Source organism: Cyanistes caeruleus, chromosome 9 (genome assembly GCF_971803275.1).
Source record: "Cyanistes caeruleus chromosome 9, bCyaCae1.hap1.1, whole genome shotgun sequence".
Taxonomy (NCBI): domain Eukaryota; kingdom Metazoa; phylum Chordata; class Aves; order Passeriformes; family Paridae; genus Cyanistes; species Cyanistes caeruleus.
Window position 1 is genome coordinate 7240176 of NC_141709.1, and position 23459 is coordinate 7263634.

Here is a 23459-nt window from a genome sequence, read left to right on the forward strand (position 1 = left end):
TCTTCAAGTTCCCTAGATTTTCCATGTGCCTCAACACCAAGGGTTAGCTGAACACATATTACCTGTGCAATCAGAGCAAGCTTTGCTCACTTTTCCTCTCTTCCTGCTTTGGTCTTTCCCCACTCCTTACATTTTCCAGGTGCCTGCCAGTGTTTTGCTTCTTTCCTGAAGAGCTGTGGCTGAGCATTCCTGCTCAGGAATTGGCAGCTTCCAGCCAAGGTGTGACCAGAAAAATGTGTGGGAGAGGGGGAAGAGAGAGGGGTGGAGAGGGAGAAAGCTCATCTAAGCTCTTCTCTGAGAATGCTTTGGAGTTCAATATTTCTGTCAGGTGCCTTTGACAGGAGTCAGGATTCACTGAATGGATGAAAGGGAGAGAAGAAAAAAGCAAGGCCGAGGCAATTTGAGATAGTATCCAGTGTATCTTGGAGCGAAATAGCATTCAAAGGCCAGGTTTAATTTAAGCAATGGCTCTGTGGAGTGTATTAACCTTTCCACCCTCCCTACCCCCATGCTGAGCACTAACTGTCTTTTCTGGCTTTTTCAGAAGTATCTTTCCAGCTCTACTGCACCATTTTTAATCTCCTCTTTGAAGGAGATATGTCCCTGAAATTATCTGTTTGGAATAATGTTAATCTATCTGCTCTATCCCCCAGTAAGGAAGGTAAATATGGATTGTAAATGGGGTTACTATGACAAAAGCTGTGAGGTGGGAGGATGGAGGGGCAGGAGTAAGGATGGCAGCAGGATGGATGGAAATGGAGTTAGCAGGGCAAAATGAAGGGACTGGGGGAATGTGGGTCAGATATTCTGCCAGTGTAAATGTCATAGGTGTGCTGGCTTTGGGAGATCTCTGTCCATTTATTCCAGCAGGAAAGTTAGCCATGCTTTCTAGTCCCAGCTAATTATAGCTGGTACCTCAGGCTCCTGTCCATGCATGGGAATGACCTGGGGTTTATGTACTCTTCCTTTCTTCTCTGATCTCTGACCTGACTTTTGTAATGCCTTCTGAAATACTTACTGGCTTAATCTACTGAGTTTGGCATCTGTGACTTGGACAGGACTAAAAAACCACCCCTCTACTCAGTATTTGAGTAACCGAGTTCTAGTTAAGATAAATTGGGCTTTAAAATGAATTTTTGTCCTTTTTTTTTACTACTGACATTTTCCACTTTTTAAATTAAGCTCTAAGAAAACAGAAAAAATAAAACCATCATATGCTGAAGTTTGATAAAGTATTTTTTTCCACTTCAATGGTGTTTTGATACGTAGAAATGCTGCACTCCTGTCACTCACTGTCCCTCTGTGCTGGCACTGCTGAAGTCCCTCGAGTTCTGTGTCCAGTTCCAGGCTCTCATGACCAGACAGACCTTGAGGGGCTGGAGTGGGTCCAGGGAAGGGAACAGAGCTGGGGAAGGGTCTGGAGCCCCAGGAGGGGCTGAGGGAGCTGGGAAAGGGGCTCAGCCTGGAGAAGAGGAGGCTCAGGAGGGACCTTCTGGCTCTGCACAACTCCCTGACAGGAGGGGACAGCCAGGGGGGTCTGGCTCTGCTCCCAGGGAACAGGGACAGGAGGAGAGGGAACAGCCTCAGGCTGTGCCAGGGGAGGCTCGGGTTGGACATCAGGAGGAATTTCTTCCTGGAAAGGGTGGTCAGGCCTTGGAAGGGGTTGTTCAGGGAGGAGGTGTTGGAGTCCCCATTCCTGGAGGTGACCAAGGAAGGCCTGGACGTGGCACTCAGTGCTCTGGGCTGGGGACAAGGTGGGCATCGGGCATAGCTTGGACTTGATGATTCTTTTTCAAACCTTAATGATTCTCTCATCCTATAACATTGCCCTGAGAAGCTGTGGCTGCCCCTGGATTCATGGAGATGTCCGAGGCCAGGGTAGATGAGCAGCCTGAGATAGTGGAAGGTGTCTCTGCTCATAGTAGGGTGGGAACTGGATGGGCTTTAAGTTCCTTTCCAACCCAGACCATTCTCACAGGTGTAGCAGGAGGTACCTTTGTGTGTTACAACAATTAAAAATAACAACTTCAGATGCTTTCAGTATTTTAAATAATCCATACTGTATATGCAGACATTTACCACCATTTCTTTTCAGTAAAAATTGAAAAAGAAGCTGGAAAATCAGTGTACCAACAACTGAATCATTATGTCTGAAACTGTAACAGGGGTAGTGTGTTGAAATTAATTCATCCAGATGGCACCAGAATTCACAGGCTGGAATAATTTCTCTAATGCATATTAGGAACTAGTGGAATAGCTTCAAATAGGGGTATGGATAAAAATGGCTTGATGTATTTTCAAGCAGCTACAGTTCCTCCTGACTTTGTGTAATGGATAAGTTCAGACACTTCACTTCTGACAAAGTGGTCCATGAGAATTTTTTAACGGGCTCCACCATGGAGCTCTCTCTACATGACAAATGGGGCTGCAAGAGCTCTCCTGGTCTGCAGACAAGCCACAGATGAAAAACACTGACAGAACTGCCCACAAAAAGAACAAGTTGTGTAATTTAGTGTGGGTCACACATTTTTAATGTTGTAAAGTTATATCCAAAGCTGTCACCTTCACAGATTGAGTGACCTCTTGTGATAGTAAAGGTTATGAAATAAAGAAATGCATCTTGCAACTCATTAATCTTTAGAGAAACAGCCAGAAGGATTTCTGACTGCTGTTTCCAGGTACCAAAAAAGTATGAGACCAAACACTGCTGTGAAAGTTTGTGGGGAAAATAAATCAACATTTTGGAACAAAAAGATGTTGTATCTTCTTTCTGGGTTGGAATGACTTTGATCTTTAACTACTTACAAATGAATCCAAATAGAGTTTGGGGCTTTCTGAAGTTTGCAGAAGTGATTTGCATTTCAAAAGGCCCTGCAGTAAACATCAGTTAAGGTCCCAAAAGTCTTCTAGAAAGATTATTAACTTGAGAAACCCTTTGCTAATAATTAGTGGGACTGACTCCTAGGTGAAATCGCATATGGTAGAAAAAAAATCCTGCATCATGATGCAATGGAGGAAGGACTTAAAAGTCTGTTTCTTTATTAAATCATAATTAAGTTTGTGCTAGAACATTTACATTTGAGTTCCCAGAAATGTGAAGAAAGAAGAATGAAAAATGTTTAACAGCATTACTTACAAAGATGTAGTTTACTTTTCTGGGAGCTCTCTAGAGCCTCAAGAATTAATAAGCAATACAATGTTTTTTATAGTATCAAATTTTTTTTTTATGCCATCAACATACCATGAATCATGTTAATCACAGAACCATTGAAGTTGGAGAAATCTGCAGGATCATCAAATCTAGATGTTGACTGTGTTCCACCATGGCCACTAAACCATATCACCAAATGCCACTTAAAAACACCTCCAGGGATTGCAACTCCACTGCTAGCCTGGGCAACATTTTTCAATGCTTAACCACTCTTCTAAGAAAAAAATCTTCCTTAATACACCACCTGTCACTCCCCTAGTGCAACTTGAGGTTGCTTCCTCTTGTCCTCTCAGAAATGGGACCAAACACTCAGTTCCTCTCTGAGCTCTAAGATTGATTCCAAATTTTGTGTTGCACGTGATGTGCAAGAGCCTCTGCATTTTTCAGTGGGCCCCCCAGCTTCATTTTAGAAGGAAGATCTCTGCTGAATGTGAAATTATCACACTTAATAGATACCAATCAAGTGATGCTCTTGGATGTTTTTAACGTTTCCACAATTCTTTATAACTAGCGATTATTTATAAATACATTCTAGTCTGCAGTGATGTCTTCCACAACTTTACAGCTATGCATGATGTGAAAACACACTTTTTTAAAGCTGTGGCACATGCACTGTTGTCATTTGCATTGATCGATTTGTCACTGCGAGAGGCTGTGTGACAGTTCTGTCACCACCCTCTCCACACGCTGCTGTCCCAGCCGGTTCCAGCCGGTTCCAGCCGGTTTGCAGCTGGTTCTGAGCCCCCCGCTGGCCATGGGGTGCTGGGGAGTGGCCCGTGGGGACAGCAGCGCGTTCCGGGCTCCTTTGTGACGAGGGGCTGCGTGTGCCCAGAGCCCATTGTGACGAGGAGGCTGCGTGTGCCCAGAGCCCATTGTGACCTTGGGGCCGCGCCCTGACCAGGCGGGTATAAAAGGGCACGAAGAGCCCGGCGGTGCCCACTCCCAGGAGAGCAGCTCCGGCAGGAGACAGCGGCTCCGGCAGGAGACAGCGGCTCCCGGGATCCTGCGGCGTCAAGGCGCGGCAGAGATGGCGAGCGCGGGCGTCCAGCCCAAGCAGAGTTGGCTGCGCCGTCTGAGGCGACAGAAGGTGAGCGATGGGGCAGCACGCAGCTGCCTCGGGGCCGGGGCCGGGCTGCCGGCACGGAGGGAGCTGCTGGGCCAGGGCAGGCCTTTGGGTCCCACGCGGCCGCCTCGTCGTCAGCCTTGTCCTGGTGTGTGCAGGTGCAGATCCGTGAGTGGCGGGCAGCACCTCAGGAGGCTGAGGAGCACCGTGACTCCTGGGCTGGGCCTGGAGTGCAGGCGGCAGCAGCAGAGAGCCGGGCAGCGGCCCCGCACAGCCCCAGGGCCCGCGGCCGGGCTCTGCTGCACTCGCTGCGGCGCGGCTCCCGGGCCATCCTGAGCAGGGTGGCGGCTGTGATCCGGCCACACGGCCAGCAGCCGGGGACACAGCAGCACCGCTCAGGGACGGCGGCAGCAGCCCCCGCAGCAGGGGCACAGAGCCGGGCAGCTGCCCCGCACAGCCCCTGCTGCGTCCCCAGCCCCTCGCCCGGCCAGCTGGAAGAGCTGGGGCTGCGGGCAGGTTCAGCAGGGATGACGCTCCTTAAGGAGCTAGGGAGCGAGGAGTGGCACTGGTCTGATGATTGCCAAGCTGAGAGTGGCCAGGGTGAAAGCCTCTCAGAGTCCAGTTCCTATGATGCAGATGAACTGGAGCATTACAGAGGCACAGGACCATTCCTAGGGGGTGGGGAAAGGTCCCGCTCTGAGAAGCTCAGGTCTGGCTCATCCACAGGGTGGGCAATAGAGACAGACCTGAGCAGGAGCGCTGAGGAGGAGAGCACCTCATGGTCCCTCCAAACTGAGGCATGGCCCGAAGACACAGAGCTAAACAGGATGACCAGAGAAGAGATTGGCTTAGTGTCCCTGCCACGCAAGGCGTGGACAGAAGACCAAGTCGGAAGCTGCAGCATTGAGGAGGACAATGCCTCTGGGTCCCTGTTATGTGAGTCATGGGCAGAAAGCTCAGATTCTGAGTCCTGCATATTGCTAGAGGATGGTCTAGATGAGCTGGAGGCAGCCTGGATCTGCCAATCCCAGGTGAACCCACCGCTCCTGTACATGGGCACAGGTATCAGAAGTCCGGAGTCAGAAGGAAGCCTTTCTCAAATGGAAGATACAGAGACATTTAACAGAGAAAGGCAGACTGTCCTGAAGGCCGCTTTTTGGGAGGACTTGGAGAGGGAGAGGCAGTTAATTGAGCGTTTGCAAGGCCTGGACTCAGCTGCAGCTGTCCCTGTGCAGCACCTGCTCCCCTTCAGGAGGGCACTCAAGGCTCTGCGCAGGGCATTCCGGAGCCTCAGACACCTCATTCCAGGGCTCCATTCTTAGGAGTGTCTTAAGTTCCAATAAATAAAATGCAACCAAGAGTGTGTATTCTATCGTCATCTGTTAAAACCAGGTGGGGCAGTGTTCTCCATCTCTTCTATGACTCATCCCTGATAACTCCCTTTGGAGGGATATCAGCTGCTAAAGGACCATCAGGCCCCAGTGCATCACTCACAAATTACATCATCTCATTGTGAGATGCTCTGCCCAGGGGCAGGAAGCAAGCATTCCTACCTGGACATAATCTGAATTTGAAACACCACAGTAGCCTTTACCTACTGGATTCCCAGAGGGCAAGAGCTACATAACCACCACTGCACCTTCAGAGGAAGACCTGACCCTTCTACAATATCACCACTGCAACAGAACCACATCTGTCTCTTCAACAGGATTGCAGCCACCATTTAATGGGACTGCTAGCACCACCTGAGTGGCAGGGTGTCAGGTTGTATCCTGACTCTGCCACTGTTTCTGTACTATTAGTTTAATTTAATTTAATTTTCCTAATAAATTGTAGTTCTGACTTGAGAGTCTCTCGCTGCTTTTCTTTCAAATAGTACAAGGAGCTATCCCAGCATGTCTCTGTGGTAATGCCAATGGTGTAACACCCACGGAGGCAGGAGCACTGGAATGAGCACTGGAACGCTCTCTCCTTCCTCTGGTGTGCTCCCCATGCCGTGTGTGTTTGTGCACAGGCCCCTGAGCCAGGCCCTGCAGAAAGCCATGCCTTGGCTGGAGTATCTGGAATGCCTTTGCATTGTCCCAGGCATCCATCAGAGCTGTTGGCATCCAACTGGCAGGCTTGGGATGGTTTGCTGCCCTTGCCAAACCAACCGGGTTTCAAGGCTCCTTCACCAATCTGGAAAGGCCCCTACCAAAGAACTTGTTTCTCTTCCTTGTGACCTGGACACGACCAGGAAACAAGACATGGCAAAGCAAGTGCCAGAGTAAGTCAGGGTTCTGGTCTGGGCATTGACATTTTCTACAATGCTCAGGACAGGAGAGGGGACTGAGGCAGTGGCAGTGTCAATCTGTAGAAGGCTCATGACTGAGGTACCCTTGTAGCTGCTGCCTCAAGAATTTGAAGAGTAAAAATAGGAGTATTAAGGGACTTAAATGCTGTAGGTGAAAGTAGGGGTAGATGTTATGAACGGGCCAGGAGACCTGCTCCTTTTCAAAGGCCTTTATTGAAGGACAGAGCTCTGGGGTGGGGGCCCAAGGGGTCACGCACACCGCCACTGCTCCCACGGGATGACACAGAGGAGGAGGAGGAGGACTTGTGCAGCTTTGTCACTAGGACAGAGCTGGGCCTTCCTTCCTCATGGGAGTCCCTAGGAAGACTGCTTTTCTGGCTTCTTGTTCAGGGGGGTCACTCCTTTCCAGTCCTCTTTAGGTCATGTCCCACTTTTAAGCAGGCACAGGTGATGCAGGAAGACGGTCTTCCTTCACAGCTGGCTCTAGGATATGTCTCTTTGACCTTTAATGTCCTTGTTGGCTCGTTTTGGTGTCTGGCATGCCTTAGTTTGGGCATGACTCGGGACCCACAGTCCCCTGGGAGCAGCAGCAGTGGTTCCTGACAGGGGGAAGGGAGGCAGGAGTGTAGGGAATGGGATTGTTACGTAATAAGAGGTAAGAAAGGGAAAGGGGGTAGATGTACATCTTATAAGAGAACTCTTAAAACACTTCAATAACAGGTAAGTAATTAACATTGCTAACAACTATCATAACAGTTTATAATATTTGAACTAATTAACTAGGACCAACAAAGGAGAGCATTTATTTCTCACAGTAGATATTAGTAGAGCTCCTACTTTGAATATAAGATAAAAGGATAAAGGCCATCTTATGGCTTCTATTTCTGTTTGATTATTGAGTTACAAGATGGGGCTCAGCCTAGGCAATGACATAAGAAAGCCAAGTGTGCAAGGAAAAGGATTCTGAAAGGTTAAACGAGACTTTAATTTGTAAAGAAGAGTGGTAGGAAGCTCTTCTTGTTTCTGATAGATAATCTTATTCAGCACTTGGTCTGGAATATGTTCCTCTGGAATATGTTTGTTAGGCAGTTGAGCTGTAGCTTTTGCTAAGTTGTAACAGGTTAAATAAGATGTTTTTATTGAAATAAAATGATTGAATTGTTAAATCAGAAGTGCTTGTTGTTTTCATTGTGCTGTGGTCATTGATTTGGGGGTCTATCCTGAAGGCTGAGGCCTTTTGGTTGCTGGGGCGGTGCAGTGTGTGCTGTGTGGGGCAGAGGAGAAAGGCGCTGCCTTGGCTGGGAGGGATGTGGGGACACCAAGTCCTTGTGACTTGTGGCACAAGGAGTTTGTTTGATGGAAAAGCCCCTTTTTAGTGTGCATTTCTCCTCCTTGAGAGCTGCCCTGGCACAGAGATCATGCTGTAGGATCTGTGCAGGCAGAAGTGCTCCCAGCCATGCCAAGTAGATTTTGCAGAGTTCCCTGTTCTGCAGGGGAGCAGCTCCCAGGCTGTTTTGTGGAACTTGTTGAGAGGCTCACAGTGATTTTCCTGCCAGGAGATTGGATCCCACTCGCTGTGTCAGGTGCCCCCAGAGGTGCTGCAGCACTAAAATGCATTTGCAAATGCAGCTCTTGCTGCCTCACTGAAAATCTACAGAGACACCGAGCCTGAGAGGACACGTGCTTGGCAACCCCCATTCTCCAGCTAAAACTGCAGGATCCCACAGTCTGCCACGCTGGACACTGCCTGTCCTTGGGTTCACAGCAAAGCAGCTGCTTGGTTTGTGTTTGCAGCCTCAGGCTCCTGCTTGCTCCCAAATGAGCAATGGCCAGGAGATCTGTGCAGAGCTGCCCGGGCTCCCTGACCAGGCCTCGCAGGAGCTGCAGCACACGGGGCGGCAACCCAGCCTTGCGAGGCTGTGAATCTCTTGGTGCTCACACAGAGGGGAATGGTGTGGGCTGAAAGGCTCTGTGTTTGCCAGGGTGTTCAAAAGGCAAAGGGAAAATCCTCCTGGACTCAGGCAAAGGGGACCTGCAGCTCACTGAGGCGAGTGCTGAGCTCCTCCAGCACCTATTCTTCATTCCCAGGCATTTCCCAGCCTGGTCCATGTGCCCAATTTCCAGTACCTGACAGGAGCTCCCGTATTTATAATCTGAATCTCTGTTTTTGCCCATGAGGCAGAGTCCTGTTCAGTCTCACAACTACTCCTGCTTTTAGACTCCCTGCCCCGCCTGTAGCTCCTCGCTGAGGCATTCATCCAGTCAGCTGTGACAAACTGTAGTGAAGCCAAGCACCAGTGAGGCTGTCTTTATTACTCTCTGCTTTAATTATTTTGCTAATTTGGTGTCATTGCAGGGTTCTGACTGTGCTGGGCTCTGGTTGGCACCAACTTTTTGCTCAGATTCTCTGGAGCAGTTGGCATAGAAGGTGTAAGTTGGTAAGGAAGTGCAGATTCCTGAATACAGGGATGGTGCAGAGAAGGAATTGATGCCACAGAAGTGGTTCAAGTGGTTTAGATTGATGTAAATTATTATTTTAGATAAATCCTACTTTGCTGCTATTTTGCTGCACCTTTTTTATCACAAAACCTTACAAAAGTGCTGGTTTTTCCAAAACCAGGATGAATGGATGTAGTCTGCAGTCATGAGGACATCTAACCATGAGCTCTCAAGTACTGAGCTGCTCTTGCCCCTTTAAAAGTCCTTGTGTATGCTAAACAAAACTATTTAATTCGTTGATTTCTGTATCAGACACAGAATAACTGTACTGTAGCTGTCATGGAATGGTTTGGTGTGGAAGAGACCTTAAGGCTCATACTGTGCCATGGTCAGGGACACCTACCACTTGCCCAGGTTGCTCCAAGCCCAGGGATCCAGGAGCAGTTACAGCTTCTCTGGGCATTGTGTTCCAGGGTCTCACCATCCTCACAGGGAATAATTCCTTCCCAATATTCCATCTAAATCTCCATGTCATAGAATAGATGTCACAATCTGTCTTTTGCACGGGTAATTTATTAGATCTTGAGCTTTTTGTCCTTTGCCAAGACACCTTTATTTTTCATTTTGGTAAGGAAAAACACAAAGGAGGATGTTCAGCACAGGAATCATTTTGTCCCCATTCCATGGCCTCAGATGGGACAACCTCCACTCCCCATCTCATGTGGTGTGCTCAGAGCTGAGGGGGACCATTGTGCCTTCTCCACTGGTGCAGCACAGTCTTGGAGTTGGCCTGTTTCCCTACCACCCCAGCTCTATTAAGAGATATTTAAACCAATCCTTGTTTTAAATATTTCTGTGTCCCCATGTCACTAGACTGTCAGAACACCTCCCAGATGTCAGTCTTTGTGATTGCAGCTGAATACTGACTTTCCAGAATTCATCCTTTGCAGAGTGACCATTTCCTTACCAAGAAGGGAAGCAACTGCCCTTGCTGAAGGTGCCAGAAGAGTTCAGGTTTCAGAGTTCTTTTTAAAAAAGGCTGAAGAATATGCCATAATCTGCCTTTTTAGTAGATATAGATATATATATATATATATATATATCTCCAGAAAAAGAAGTCTTCCACATTGATTTTCTTAGCAGCAACAGTTCAAATGCAGACACTGCGGAAAGGGAAAAAAAGAAGTAAAATGTGAGACTATAGAAAAATTGCAGGGGAAAGCAGGGTTTAGATCACTGAAGGCTGGCACGGTGAGTGAACCTAAATGTTTCACTGTTTCTTGCTCACCGCATAAATATTTGAGTTTAAAGTCAGGGGGAAACTTATTCTTAAGAGTGAAAAAAAGCAAATTCTGAGAGGGTTTTGACAATGTAAAATACATCCTCTCCCAAGCTAGCTGATATAAAGAATGCAGCCTTTTAACATGCCTGGACAAGCTTTAAAAATGACTCAATAGATTGTAGAATTCAGCACATTTTCTTCCCAATTATTTTTGAAGAGATTCTGACAAATGTTTTCTAAGGGAGGAATGGCAGACTGTCTATTTTATTTTAGTTTTATGGTACTTTTATTTTTATCCTGTCATGAGAAGCAAATGGCAGAGCTATGATTAGGATAAGCCATGTAAGAGGGCTCAATCTGCACAATTTATAGTGCAGCTTGCTTTAATCTGTCAGGGAACGTGTGTTATATTGCCTTTCAATAGAGGAGAGAGCTCTGGCTATATATGTTAATAAATTCCAGCCAGACAGTCCTAAAAGATGCCAACAATTGCTGGAAGTACTTGGAGCAGAAACTGTCTGCATTATTGAATCCTGGGAGGACTCTGTTGAATACTGTGGATTTCTTGAGCAAAAAGCAGACAAACAAAGAAAGCCCCCAGCAACTCTGCTACTCAGAAAACCTTTGGGAAAAACATTCAAAATGTAGTTACTGTGATATTTTTATTAATTACGTTTTTAAAATTTACCAGCCTGATAAAATCACAACTATTATTATTATTATTAATACCAGTGATTTCAAGATTTTTGGGTAATTTTTTTTACTATTTTTTGTCCTTCCTCTTCCCAGTTTTGAATTCATATGCTCTGAAACCCCTGAAGTTGTGATCTCAGTGCCACCTGCAATGCAGATTTGTTTATATAGATTTAGTAAATCTAAAAATCCGCATTTGACATGGGGTGTTTCTCCCTGTTTATTTATGGTTTTTATTGGATTGTCACTGCCATCTATTTTCAAATCCTCCTTCCCATTCCTGATGGATTGATTTCCTGTGCTGAGATGAATGTGATAGGAAAATTAGACATAGTATTTGCACTGATGGTTTCTAGATTTAGATTCTACAACAAGCTTTGAAAGTTGAATAACAGGATTCTTGAAATGCCATGGAAAATAATTGAGGGCTCCTACAAGAAAAGGGCTTTTCACATTGTTCTCTATGACTGTTTTCGCAGTGGGAGTTGCAAGAAAAAAGTCACAGGTGTCAACACTGAATGTTACTCTAATCCCAAAGGAGAAGAAACAGCCTCTTTCTGGTTAAGGCTAATAAAATGAAATCTATGATCTTTTCCAGAAAAGGCAAAGAATTTGCTTTAAGTAGTGGAATAGATAAAAAAACAAACCACAAATGGTATTATTGCAGCCATCCAGTCCAAATTCACATTTAAACCTGAGTAAGGATTAATGAAGACTTCATGACAAGCACAGGAAAGCTGTAATAGAAAAAAAAAAAAGAAGTGAAATTATAATTCATCAGAAAATCAAAAATGAAATGTTTGAATAGCAAATTCTCAGATTTCCTATGTCAGATTATCCTCCGAGGGTCTAAATCATCCAGAAAAAATTGTGCTCAAAAGAGCTATAAACATATTTTTTCCTGAAAGAAAAGGATCACCTTTTTTGACCTGTGAAATACTTCCATTAATTGAATGTTCTTCATGTCCTAGATGGAATTTCTGATCTATGGGATTATGGCCTTCCATCATTCAGAATCTGTGCTGATGTTTTGGTTACATCATAGAATGGTTTGGGTTGAAAGGGACCTTAGACCCATCCAGTGCCACCCCCTGCCATGGACAGGGACACTTCCACTAGCCCAGATTCCTCCAAACCCTGTCCAACCTGGCCTCGGACACTTCCAGGGATCCAGGGGCAGCTACAGTTTCTCTGGGCACCCTGTGCCAGGGCCTGCCCACCCTCACAGGGAACAATTCCTCACCAATATCCTATCTAAATATTTCCTCTCTTAGTTTAAAACTGCTCCCCTCTTTTTCACCACGATTGGCAGATGTAAAACATTACTCTGCAAAAACAAATATCTTTATTCCTTACTTCCAGGGCTTCTAGAATATAGAAAAGGAACATACTGTAGCTTTCTCTGGCTTCCTAATAGCAGCGTCAAATACACCTCAATACGTCTCCTATGACAGGATGCAGACACAAATATGCTTTTCCCCCTTCTGGACTTTTGTAGAGTGAGATTGAAACTGCCTGTGAACAAGAGATATGTGATATTTCACTTAAATAAAGGAGTATTATCTCTATTCTGCAAGTCAGTTGGGCAACAGGGCACTGGGCAGACTGGAGAATGTTGGTTTGCTCTAGGATTGTAACTAGATGGGTAGAAATTCTGTTTAGGCTGGTAAAGAAAAGTTACCAAATCTTTTATTTGTTTCCTTTCCAAAGAAGAAACAAAGTAAAATAAAATATGGAAACCTACCAAAGGAAGATGCTAAAGCTGCTATTTGTGTCTGCAAGAGCATTTGTTTAAAAAGTCACTTGAGATATCCTGTAAAATACCTGATTGCTAAGACATTTTTTGCCAACTCATCAATCAAGATTACACCAGAATTAGAATAGATAACACCTGAAATTGAATTAGTGCAGATGCTTTTCCAGCTCCCTAAGGCAAGGGCTCTTTTCCCAGGTAACCGGTAAAGGACAAAGAGAAAGGCTTCATGTTGCACATGGTGGGGTTCAGGATGGATATAGGGAGGTTTTTTCACTGAAAAGCTGGCCAAGCACTGGGAGATGCTGTCCAGAGAAGGGGTGGAGTTGCCATCCATGGAAGTGTGCTAAAACTGAGTAGATGTGGGACTCCACAATATAGTTTACTGGGCATGTAGCAATTAGTTAGACTTGACAATCTTGGAGGTCTTTTCCAACTTGATTGATTCTATGATTCCATAGCTGTAATCATTTCTGAGTTTATAATAGGCCACACTGTGAGGTGATAATATTTTTTATCAGACCCCTTTTTTCCCTACAGAAAAAGCATTCAAAGTTGTGGCCCGACAGGATTGATTTAGAAAAGCGGGTCTGTCCTGTCTTGAGTGAAGCTCCAGCTCAGCCTGCTTCTGCAGTGTTCATCTCAGTCTGAAATGGTTAATTTAAAACCTACCAGGATGGGAAAACCCCCATATGTTGCTTTTGGTGTGCTATTGTCCGAGTGGGAAGCACTCCCTGAGCCCCACATCATCTGAACCATCTGCTTCACAAAACCGCAAACTCGCCTCGCAACTCAAATTCGACAATTTCATCCCAATTTATTGCCAAGATATTGCCTTTTCAGTGGTTGACCTCTGAAGCTGGATGTCAAGCACTCAATTATTTTCTCACGTCAGAAAGTTCTCCCAAGAAGTGATTGAATTCTTCTGGAATGAATTTTTGCTGAGGCACACCAAACTCTTATGAGGCACTGCGGGTTGTACAACGCTAACACTGTTACAGGCTCCCTCCCTCAGCACTGCACCTGCCTGTAAAATGGGTTATCCTCCCAAATAGTGACCTTACCAACAGCCCAGGATTAAAACTTATCTCACCATTTCATTTTAATCTTTCCAGGAAGCTTTCAGACTGTTTTAATAAATGATTTTTTAACAATTTAATAGAGAACAACTCAGTGCAGAATGTTTTTTTATGAGGGCTGTGGAAGTACTAAGGATATGATTACAACCTCTGGTAAGAACTTGGGATTCATTATAAAAAGTTATAGCTTTTACAGTAATTTCTGCCAAGCCTGGCTGGTACCAGCACTCCTGTATCATAGCAGAGGCTGCAAAGAGTAACTAAAACACTGGGAAATTGAGATGCAGCCTCAAGCCCCCTGGACCTCATTTACTGTCAGTGTCCATTGCACTTCCACATCCTGACATATCTTCCAGCTAATGAGAAAGAACAAAGTTTACAGGCATCACTCATTAAAATGCAGAGCCCAGTTCTCATTTGCATGAAGCACAGGTACATTTTGCCCTTAACAGTTCTTTAGGTGCTTTCTTTCAGCTGATCACATAAAATAAGGAAAAAGAAGGGAAAATGCACCTTCCACCAATTGAAAAAGGGACAAGTTTAAAATGGGTAAAGGCAGCAATACACTGAATTCCCAGAGGCACCTGCCTGAACAGAGGCAGTTCCTTTGGAGCACTGCCTTCTCTCTGCTCCCCTCTGCTGCTGGCTTTTTCCACTTCCCAAAGGAAAGTTTATAATATCTTCAAATTATAACTCTATACCTCGTGGCACTTCCAGCCAACCTGTAAAAAGCAATTAAAACAGAATATGCAGAAGGAATATAAACCCTCTTGATTCAGATCTTAACTAAATCTCCAATTAGAAGTTACAAAAACACTTTCCCTGGAGATGAGTTAGTCTGTAATTGTCTTATTGCAGTTGTAAGGGACTTTTCCCCTTTTTATCTAAATTCTTAACAGGGTGAAGGGTTTGGAGCTTTTGGAAACTAATAGAGATCAGGCAAGCATGTCACTGTCACTTTGTCACCAGGTTTGCTCAGTGTTTCACCTGAGCCTCAGCCAAATGCTGAGGGTGGGAGTTCTACACTTCAGTGGATGTACCAGCATCTTTCATGTAACATGAAAAACTCACCAAATATGGTATTCATTGTACCCAAATTTCATTATTTGGGAGCCAAACCCATTGCATCTGAGACTGGTGACTCACAGGGAGCTTCTCTGCATGATGTTACTGTAATTCCAGCAAGAATATCTCTTTTCTGGGAGTTGGTGTAGGAAGTCACTGACTTGTCCTCAAACTTCCTTTCCATTCTCATGCTCTTTTTTCAAATCAAAAACCTTTACTGGCAATTACTTTTAATGGCCAAATATTTTTTCTTCTTTTTTTTTTTTTTTCTGAGTTAATTATATGCTATTAAGATGAATTCTTAAAAAATCCTGAATTTCTATTATCTTTCCACTACACACTCAGTGTTGCATCTGAAAGAAACTACTTGGCTGCATTTCCTTTATACACTAAACCAGACTTTCTTGGGTCATGTTGTATTTTAAGTTAGTTTACTGGAACCAAGCTGTTTTACATGATTCATTCACTCATTTCATTTCATTTCATTTCACTTCTTGCTTATTTTAGTCTGTCATTTCTGTTCTTTACTGGCTTCACAATAATTATGTGACATATTACAAGCTAAAGGTTTCGTCTTAAGCTTATGACTTAGGAAAATAATTAAAGCACTCTGCTTTTTGTCTGAATTAGGCAGAAGTATATAGGATAAGAATCACATCATTTCCAACTAAAGGGAGCAGTTGGAGGATCTTAAGATCACTAAGAAAAAATAAGAAAATGAGGAGGAATAGAAGAAAATTACTTTATCATTAGAAAATAAGCACTTCACATATTGATCTGGATGTGTGCAAATACACAATTCATATTGCCAAAAATATCAAGTACATTTCAGGCTTTTATCTTTGCAACATACGCAGAGAACAATTACTCTTTGTACAAAACCAGCAAGGTGTATAAACTAATTTACTGCCTCAATGCCTGTAATTAATGTTTCCTAACTCAGCTCAGGTCATACAGACCACATTACACCTGTAATTCCCCCAGGTCATTGGTAGTACATCACTACAGAGCTGCTCAAAACCATTCCCAGGCTGTGTTTTCTCTCTGGAAAGCGAAGATTACCGATCCTGCTGCTTCCCTGGAGGACTGCAACATCACCAACACCATAAATTCTGTAAAGACTGTTTAATTTGACAAAGAATTAAGAAAATTACAGGAAAAATTGGAGAAATCATGGTAGAAGGAAAATAGTGCATTATTTCAATTGCCAGAGGGCAGGGCTAGATGGGATATTGGACAGCAATTCCTCTTGTGAGGGTGGTGAGGCCCTGGCACAGGATGCCCAGGGGAGCTATGGATGCTCCTGGATCCTTGGAATCCTCCAAAGTCAGGCTGAAGCAATTTGGGCTAGTGGAAGGTGTCCCTGTCATGGCAGGGGACAGGATGAGCTTTGAGGTCCTTCCAACTCAAACCAGTCTGGCTTCTGTGAGACCAGGGTGTTAGTGTCTTTCTGAGACAGAATTTCTTGTAAGAATTGGGCAGGAGTCTGCAGGCATGTTCCATCCAATGAGGCCTGGTGTGGTGAGGAGCTGGGATTTGTTAGGTGGACACTGCACAAGCCAGGAAAGTCTTGCATGTCATCAAACATCCCTTTGGGCCTGGAAGGAAATATCTATATCTATCAAGTGGTCCTTTCTCTTTTCTCCCCCCATTCATCCCACATCTCATTAGCCCTCCCACAGCTGGAGTTGTGAATATTCCTGCTCAGTCTCTGCACTTTTCCTCTGAACATTGGCTATGACAGACAAATGACCCTACATTAATTCCAGTATAATGTGCTCTCATTGGAATGTAGTCCACCATAGATTTTAAAATTCCTTCAGCAGATGCAGGAGCTCATTATCCATCTTCCTTTGCAGCTCAAGCACATGTGGCTGGGGTACTGCTCTATTAATCATGAGAACCCAAAAGCCTGTCTTGATTTAAGAACCCTGAACTCTCCATTAAACTAATTTCTGTCTGTCAGTCATAACATTAATGATATGATTAACACATGTTAAAGTAACATTAAAGGCTCTGATTTCAACATGGAAATGAGAGGAAGTGTATACAGAAGGGTTTTTTCTTGGCTTTTGTCTTGTGGAGGCTTTGCTGATTATTTAAAATATTTTGCTAGTGGCTATAAGGGAAGAAAAGACAATCCCAGCCCAAAAGTGATCAACAGAATTGCATTGTGATAAGAAATGGGTGGTTTCATATTCAGGTGTCTAAGTGCAGCTAGAAAGACTGGTTTTAATATGGCATAAATTCCAATTCTAATTTCTCTTTGAAAGTAAATTTTTGACATTAAATAATAATGTAAAAAGATCTGTGCTCATATCGGCATATGGACAGCATAATATTCTCAGATGTTTCTGTGGAAATCATGTCTGAAGCCATATTCTACATTTATTGCATCTATTTACTGTATATATTAAATATATAGATCATATATTTATTACAGATATTGCATAAATGACAATGCTACAAGAGCAGAGAGAGAGAAGTATGTTACACACTGTTGCATGGAATATAGTAGGATTTTATCTTAGCCTTGGTTTTGATTTTCTACATTTCATTTTATACATTTTGGTATCCTTAATCCAATTTTTGCCGTAATTTAAAAAATTTAAATGTTTTTACTCAATCTAGAGGAAAATAAAAATGGAGAAAATATTTAGAAAGAGATGTGAACAGAGTTTAAGCCATTGAAGCTGTACAAATATTGATGAAACAGCTGCTGAAATGCGGTCCCTAAATATCTTTAAGAATCCAATGGATTTCTCAAAGGCAAAGGAATAATTCACATTGAATCCAAACCAAAGTACATCACAGGTAGAACTGAGGTCCTTCACAAGTCAAAGGTAAAATTACATTTCTTTTGAGCCAAGGTCGCAAAGCTTATTTTTCCTTCAGGGTTGATTCTCAAAGGTGATTTTATTGTTCTGTTGCTACAGTTGATTAAAGTTTTTCTGTAGTGATGCATAGCCCAGTAACTTGCAGTAAGCCAATTCTGCTATTATTTTACCAATAATTTTACCAATAATTGGAATTTTCATAAAATCATTTAGGTTGGAAAAGACCTCTGGAAACATCAGGCCCAACCATTAACCCAGCACTGCCAAAACCCCCACTAAGCCATTCCCTAAATAATGGCATTTTATGATCCTGCATTTGGCACAATGCAGTGGTAACATCCCATAAACACCTGGTCAGAGCTCAGCTGCTGGGAAAGCAACATTTTAGGCATAACAGCTGAATTTTGTTGGCTAAAATTCTCTTTGTCTGTTCTCTCCATTGATTATAAATTCAGGGAAATACTTTTTTCCCCCTCTTAGAGAATTAAGAAGTTACAGAATGCTTTGGATTGAAAGGTGCCTTAAAGATCACTTTGTTCCACCCCTTGCCATGGGCAGGGATACCTTCCACTATTCCAGGTTGCTCCAAGCCCTATCCAACCTTGCCTGGGACACTTCCAGGGATCCAGGGGCAGCCACAGCTTCTCTGGACACCCTGTGCCAGGGCCTCCCCAGCCTCACAGGGAATGATTCCTTCCCAATATTCCGTCTAACCCTGTCCTCTGGCAGTGGGAAGCCATTCCCTGTATCCTCTCCCTTCCTCCCTTGTCCCAAGTCCCTCTCCAGCTCTTCCAGAGCCCCTTTAGGCACTGGAAAGGGCACAAACCTTCTCTTCTCTAGGTGAACACCTCCAGCTCCTCCAGCCTGGCTCCAGAGCATAGGGGCTTCAGCCCCCAAAGCAGCTCCACAGCCTCCTCTGGACTCACTGCAGCAGCTCCTGCCTGTGCTGGGACCCCAGAGCTGGATGCAGCAGGTGGGATCTCAGGTGGGCAGGGTAGAGGGGGACAATCCCCCCCTGGGGCTGCTGCCTACACTTCTCATCCACCTGAACCCCTGAGTGCTTCTCCAGACTACTCTCAATTACATCCTCTCCCAGCCTGTGATCCTGTCTGGGATTGCTCCAAATCATGTGCAGCACCAGCCTGAATTTCATATTGAACTTCATGAGGAATTTTTCGTTAAGGTAGAATTTTTTTTGGCTGGTGCCAGAAAAGGACAAAAAGTCAGCTCATTGAACAGCAGAGTGATTCCAAGTGGTTATACCAGCTTTTCTCCATATGGGCACAGAAATCTGGAGATTTATTTCACTCAGAGGAGTCAATATCTTGGCAATTGTGGTGTCAGAGTTATTTTTGGAATTGACCTGAGCCTCATCACTAATTAGAAGATGAACAGTTCACCTCTGCTGGTTTTCTGTAGGTTCAAAGTGCTGAGATTCCGAACTCTTCCATTGCATTGCAATTTAAGCCCCACCACTTGCTATTTGCTTTAGAGTGGTGCTCCCTTTTCTCCAGGCTGGCAGAGAAGTTCCTGTTATCTCTGGTGCTCAGACACCTCCCCTTACTGTTCAAATGTTCCAGGGATAATTGCTTGTACAGAGACTTGTACACAGGCAAGAGAGGACTTCAAACACTGCTAAAGGCCTTAGAGTTTTCCTGGGGAGAATATCCTCATCTGTTCATTTGCATTTAGACCGTCAAACTAAATATTTTTGCCTTCTACATCCCAAGTGACTGCTTAAGCTATATTTAGTACAGGGATACTGTCCATCATTCTCCTTATTCCCTTTGTGGAGGGCAATGTTTGGGATTATGGCTTTTGTAATATGTCCTGGAATATTAAATTCTTTCAAAACCTCAAAGCAGTTCACGTTTGATATGAAAGAAATGTGGGTTTCAGAGTTTCTTCACTGGTTTGTTTCAGCAGGGATTCTCTCCTGGGTTTGATGCGAAGCTCAAGACTGAACTGTGCTGTATGGTAAATAAACAAGCCATTCCAAAGGTTTTTCATGGCATATGCTGGCTGCATCTATAGATTCCTGTGGGTGGAGGTGGAAGGCATATTTCTAGCTCAGCACCCCAAACTCTTCTTATCCCAAAGCAGGGATGGCTTTAAAAGGCAGGAACTCCAGTTTCACTGTGCTTTTATTTTGAAATCTTTGTATTTATATTTCCTGTCCCCCAAGGGATATTTTAAGTGGAAATCTTTGAGGGGGGCAGTTAAAGGTGAACTTCATCTCTATTTTTTTGAGTCTCTTCTCATCCTGGTACTGGTACAGGCTGGAGCCCCTCTGCTCTGTAGCTAGGCTGGGAGAGCTGGGGGTGTTCACCTGGAAAAGTGAAGGCTCCAGGGAGATCTCAGAGTTCCTTGCAGTGCTTGAAAGGGCTCCAGGAGAGGTGGAGAGAGACTTAGGACAAGGGATGTAGGAATAAGACAGAGGGAATAGCTTCCCACTGCCACAGGGCAGGGTTAGATGGGATATTGGGAAGGAATTGCTCCCTGTCAGAGTGGTGAGGCCCTGGCACAGGGTGCTCAGAGAAGCTGTGGCCCCTGGATCCCTGGAATCACTTTGAGCCACCTGGTCCAGCCGTCCCTGCTCATTGCAGGGAGCTTGGCCCTTGGAAAGGTTCCTTCAGCTCAAACTATTCTGTGAATCTGTGATTTTCTTTTACTACACTTTTAAGGGTCAAGCTGTGAATGGAACATGAAAGGTGACACTGTTGAACCTTTCTCTGGTGAACAGACACAGAAATTGTGTTTGCAGTGTGGAGATTCAGGTGGTTTCACCAAATAGAGGTGACTTCAGTTCAGACTGGGAGTTCTAGAGTGAGGTGTCCATGAGAAATGGATGAGCTTTAATGTCTGATCCAATGCATACCATTCCATGATTCCGTGATTCTATGAACACTGGAATGCCTTCAGTTGCTTTATGATTTTATCATCATGCAAAGCCAGTGCACACAGAAAAACAAACCTTTGGAAATAGAATTCCTTTAGTCATAACATACAAAATTGAGTTTTTACAACATAATGGTGAAGTCATTGAGTTTTTATCTGAAACAGAAACTCTTACATTTTACTGTGTGTGTTTGGGGGGAAGGTGTATTCTTATCAATTATTGCAATTTTTGTCTCATAATATTTATCTGATGTCTGTTATTTTATTGGATTTGGAAAAAAAATAGGTTTAACTGGTGTTTTACCTGCTTTCACCTGCTTAAACTTTGGCTGAACTGTAATTTATTCAGGCCTCTTCTCTGAGCTGTGCAGGGAACACTGCACTGTGTAAGGTGCAGTTCCAGGATGGGGGATATTAATGGAGCTCTAAAGGTGCCTAATGCCATTAAACTTCTGCTGAATCCAGGTTCTGTGTGCAGCTGCCACGCTGATTAAGTTATCCCAGAGAAAGAATCTGTTTTCTTCCTAAAAGGTATTGCAAGCCTTGTGATCTTTGCAGAAGTCCTTACAAAGAAGTTTTCCATGCAGCATTTCTGAAGATTAAAACAATTGGCTTTTGCAGAAACAATGGGGAATGTTGCAATTCCTCTTAAAAGCTTTTCTTCCCTTCCCTTTCTCCAGTGCCGTATCTTGGAGGCAAATGAGGTGTTCAGCCTGGAAGATGCTGACAGAGGAGGATGTGGAATGAGAGAAGATGCTCCAGGGGTGGAAATGATTTACTGATGATAAATCCTCTGAGCCTTTTTTGGGACATCACAAATGCAAGCAGCAGATCCTGCCTGAAGGCCTTGGTCCTTTTGCTTTTAATTTGGATGAGGGAAGTAAAGTGATCAGCAGTTTGCTCTCAAAGGCTTTTAGTTTTGAAATAAAACAGTATTTTCTCTCTCCCTTTTTTTTCTTTTTTTTTTTCTTTTTGCTTTGCCAGTGAAGAAGAGAGGGAGGAAGATTCCCCTGCAGCCCATGGGAAGGACCCAGACAAGAGCAGGTTTTTTCCAAAGGATTTGTGGAGAAGAACCCTGGCAGAGCAAGGGGAAAAGTGTGAGGAAAGGAGAAGCAAAGAGGAGCTGCATTGGACTTGTCACAGCCCCCATTCCCCATCCCCATCCCCACTCAGGGGTGATGTGGAGCCTCAGGAGAAGGCGTGGGAAAGGTTTTGTTTTGATTTGGTTTTGTGTCTCATTATTTAAGACTATTCTTATTGGAAAATTATTTGATTTCCCCTGAGGAAATTGTACCCACGGCAGCAATTCCTAAGTGATCTCCTTTGTCTCGTGGCCGTGAACAACCCCTGTGTGCCACCAAACATGGATCTGCTCAAGGCTCAAACTTCTCACCTATTCCCAGGATGATCTGAGGGATGGAGCCCCTCTCCTGTGAGGAAAGGCTGGGAGAGTTGGGATTGTTCAGTCTGGAGAAAAAAAGCTTCAGGGTGACCTCATTGTGGCCTTCCAGTGCCTGAAGGGGCCAACAGGAAAGATGGAGAGAGACTGTTTAGAAGGGATGGAGGGACAGAACAAGAGGGTATGGACTCAAATTAAAAGTGAGTGGATTAAATTGGATATTAGGAAGCAATTGTTGGCTATGAGGATGGGCAGGCCCTGGCACAGGGTGCCCAGAGGAGCTGTGGCTGCCCCTGGATCCCTGAAAGTGTCCAAGGTCAGGTTGGACAGGGCTGGGAGCAACCTGGGATAGTGGAAGGTGTCCCTGCTCATGGCAGAGGGTGGCACTGAGTGGGCTTCGGGGACCCTTCTGACTCAAACTGTACCAGGATTCCATGATACCACAAACTGCTCCCTGTAAATCAAACATTTCTGAACCATAGAGTCAACTGGGCACCACATTCTGTAATGAATAGAAAATGTTAAAAGACACAGATGGAATGGTAGAGATAATGATGTTAAAAAAAAAGTTACTGGAACTTCAATTTGTGAGTTTTCATGGAATATAAATGTAGTGTGGAGGGGAACAGATGTATTCTCATTCAAGGAATCTAGTCAAAAATACAAAAAAAAATTCCTTTATATTAAAAATAATGAAAACATTCCAGCTTGAAAGCATGGAGAAAATGTAGAATTGTTCACTTGGATTCTCAGAGTCTAAAACCTTCTCTTTTCCCTTTTATTCCTCTACTCCTGAACAAAAACTCCTTTGCTGCTATCTTGGGAACCTTTTCTGAAATAGGAGCTGCAGCTCTTCCCTCCTGTCAATCAGCCAGGATCAGAAAAAGTACCACAGCAACCCAGGAGAGGCAAAAGAGATGGTACTGCTCATCTGAAATGGGATTTTTTTTTTTTGTCTATACACACCAGCTTGCATCTTCTGGAAGATTCTATCCCTAAAAACTTAAATAAATACTGCAGACCCAAATTCTGCTCCCTCGATTAGTCCTGGTAAGATCATACTCCTTAAATGAGGTTCCATTGCATTTTTCATGGTTTAGACATGATTTATGAGGAAATTACCATCGTCTGTCATCCAAAATGTTTCTAGAGGGCACAATAATCATGGCTGTCAATTACTCTGCTGCTGCATTTTGCAGATTTGTAGAATATATGTATTTTCTGATACTCTGAAGATGACAGCACAATTGTGTCCTTTTTAGGACTAACTACCCACCTATAAACAAGCATTAAATGTAGGAACAAACCCACTTCTGCTGGGAAAGTTTGTGGATTACAGCAATTAAGTTGTCATCATTGTTCTATATAATATAACTACAAGTAAAAAGACCTCGCTGTTAATTTTTGCTAAGATGCTTCATAAAAAATGGCAAAATTTAAATCAAAA

The 23459-nt window shown here is 44.0% G+C and overlaps 1 long non-coding RNA gene across 1 annotated transcript; it reads left to right on the forward strand.

The window, feature by feature from the left end:
- Positions 1–3912: 3912 nt before the first annotated feature.
- On the forward strand, positions 3913–23459 carry LOC147651479 (uncharacterized). Its single transcript, XR_015274086.1, has 2 exons — positions 3913–4298; positions 21294–23459. It is a non-coding gene; the product is annotated as an uncharacterized LOC147651479 (long non-coding RNA).